Source organism: Oryctolagus cuniculus, chromosome 3 (assembly GCF_964237555.1).
Source record: "Oryctolagus cuniculus chromosome 3, mOryCun1.1, whole genome shotgun sequence".
Taxonomy (NCBI): Eukaryota; Metazoa; Chordata; class Mammalia; order Lagomorpha; family Leporidae; genus Oryctolagus; species Oryctolagus cuniculus.
Window position 1 is genome coordinate 84,080,214 of NC_091434.1, and position 2,920 is coordinate 84,083,133.

Here is a 2,920-nt window from a genome sequence, read left to right on the forward strand (position 1 = left end):
ACTGTTCATTCAGGAGCATGTTGTCCATTCTCCATGTATTTGCATATGTTTTGGAGATAACTGAATTGTTGGTTATCAAATTCATTCCATTGTGATCAGAGAAGATGTATGGTATGATTTCAATTTTTTTGAATTTGCTGAGCCATGCTTTATGGACCAGCATATGGTCAATCCTAGAGAAATTTCCATGTACTGGTGAGAAGATTATGTGTTCTGTGGATGTACGATGGAAGGCTCTATAGATATGTTAGGTCCATTGGGTCTGTAGTGTCCATTAAGCCTATTGGTTCCTTGTTGATTTTCTGTCTGGTTGATCTATCCATTGCTGAATGTGGGGTATTGAAAACCCCCATTACTATTGTATTTGTATCTATGACTACCTTTAAATCTATTAACACTTATTTTAGATACCCAAGTGCCCTGTAATTGGGTGCATATACATTTATAATAGTCACTTCTTCCTGTTGAATTGATCCCTTAATCATTACATAGTGCCCTTCTTTGTCTCTTTTGACAATTTTTGTGTTAAAATCTATTTTGTCTGATATTAGGAGGGCTACACCAGCTCTTTTTTGGTTTCTGTTTGCATGGATTATCTTTTTCCACCCTTTCACTTTGAGTCTGTGAGGATCGTTGTTGGTAAGATGTGTTTCTTGTAGGCAGCAAATAGGTGGGTTTTCTTTTTTAATCCATTGAGCCAGTATGTGTCTTTTAACTGGAGAGTTGAGGTTATTTACATTCAAGGTAACTATTGATAAGTAATGACTTTGCCCTGCCATTTTTCCTTTAATATTACTATATTTTACTTTTGGATTTTCTTTATACTTTTCCGTCTTCTTCTTTCATAGTGATGACCCTGTTTCTGTGTTTCTGCACTCAGCACATCCTTAAGCATCTTTTGTAAGGCTGGATAGGAAATGAGAAATTCTTTCGATTTCTGTTTGCTATGGAAGGTCCTTATTTCACCTTCATTTATTCTTCTGAATTGTTGTAGCCCTCATCGATTGGGTGGGGTGCGACGCCTTTTACTTATTGTTGGGTGCATGCAAAGGAGGAGGGGTGGCAGCTACCTGCCTGTGTCTGAAAAAAAAAAATTGGTGTGAGCCCTACCCTCTCTGGTTGCTGGTCTCTGCTATAGTGGTGGCAGAGGGAGGTAAGGGACCTGCAGTCTCTTTTTTTTCTTCTTCCTTTTTATTTCCTTTCTTCCTGCCTCTGCTGTCTTGAGGGGTTTGTGTGGAACTTTAAAAGCAGTTCACTCAGCTCCCCCTCCAGCTGCATCAGCAGTACTGTGTGCCTGTGGATTCCCCTCTCCCATGGTTTGCTGGAGTGGGCATCTTTCTCCTGGGATCCAAGCCTCTGTTGTTTTCTGCCGTATATTTGCTCCCTTGGTACAGGTCTGGACAGTTTCTATTGCTGGGTCTCCTGCTAGGGTTCCCCCAGAGCTCTACCCTATAAGTGTATTTTCTCCCCCTTTTTAAACATTAATTTAACCTTGTGTAAGTCAGACCATCCTTTCACTATTCTGCCATCTTGGAACCCATTTCTCCTGGATATCTTTCAAACTTGTTGTCTACATCTCTTTTATAGCACTCCAAGGTTGAACTTCAGTTTAGAAAACCATCTTTCTGTCTCTCTCTCTCTCTCTCTCTCTCTCTAACTCTGCCTTTCAAATAAAAATAAATCTTAAAGGGGGAGGGGGGCAGTGCTGTGGCGTAGTGGGTAAAGCCGCCATCTGCAGTGCCGTTATTCCATGTGGGCACCGGATCAAGTCCCAGCTGCTCCACTTCTAATCCAGTTCTCTGCTATGGCCTGGGAAAGCACTGGAAGATGGCCCATGTCCTTGGGCCCTTGCACCTGCGTGGGAGACCCAGAGGAAGCTCCTGTCTCCTGGCTTTGGATCAGCGCGGCTCCAGCCATTGAGACCAATTGGGGAGTGAACCAGCAGATGGAAGACCTCTCTCTCTCTCTCTCTCTCTCTCTCTCTCTCTGGCTCTGCCTCTCTGTGACTCTGCCATTCAAATAAATAAATAAATCTTGAAAAAAAAAAGAAGCGAAGATTATCAATTGGTGAGTGAAGTAGCAGATGGAAGACCTCCCTCTCTCTCCCTCTCCCTCCCTCTCTGCCTCTCCTTCTCTCTCTGTGTAACTCTGACTTTCAAGTAAATAAATAGATCTTTTTTTAAAAAAAAAAAAGAAAACCATCCTCTTTTAACTGATTTATTCCAGCATTTTCTATCTACTTTGCTAACCTCCAGACTGGCCTCCTCTTTGATTCATGTTTCATACTGAAGCCAAGATGAAGTATTTCATGGGAAAATCAGATCATATTGTGCTTGACAATAGAAATACCAAAATTGGAAGGATTCTGAGGAGACTAGCATGGCTCCTATGCAAGAATAACTTTAAAATTTGCAAAGCACCCCAAATTTTTGGCACATAATGTATAAAGTGTAATTTATATAATAATAACAGCACAAATGAAGAGACTCAAGCAAGATAGGAGCAAATGTATCCTATTTTAACTAAGGTGATATTAATTTGTACTGTCTTGTTATAAACTAAGATATAATTGTAATCTTGAGCAATTTGTGATGCTTAATTTTATATTTCATTTGATTGGCCAATGTAATACCCAATAGCTGGAAAAGTATTATTTCTGGGTGTCTCTGTGAGGGTGTTTTCTGAAAATGTTGGCATTTATACCAGTGTACTAAGCAAGGAAGATTCACCCTCATCACCGTGGGTGGGCATTATCCAATCTGCTGAGGGCATAAATAGAATAAAAAGGCAGAGGAAAGTTACTCTGTGTCTTTTTTATTGAACTAGGACATCCATTGCCTTTTTCTTCTGACATCAAAACTCATGGTTCTTGGACCTTTAAACTTCAAACCTTACACCAGCACCCAACTCCCCAGTGCAG

At 40.5% G+C, this 2,920-nt stretch overlaps 1 non-coding gene across 1 annotated transcript; it reads left to right on the forward strand.

Annotated features, from left to right (window-relative positions):
• Positions 1-2,327: 2,327 nt before the first annotated feature.
• On the forward strand, positions 2,328-2,431 carry LOC127491897 (U6 spliceosomal RNA). Its single transcript, XR_007920826.1, has one exon. It is a non-coding gene; the product is annotated as a U6 spliceosomal RNA (small nuclear RNA).
• Positions 2,432-2,920: the final 489 nt, after the last annotated feature.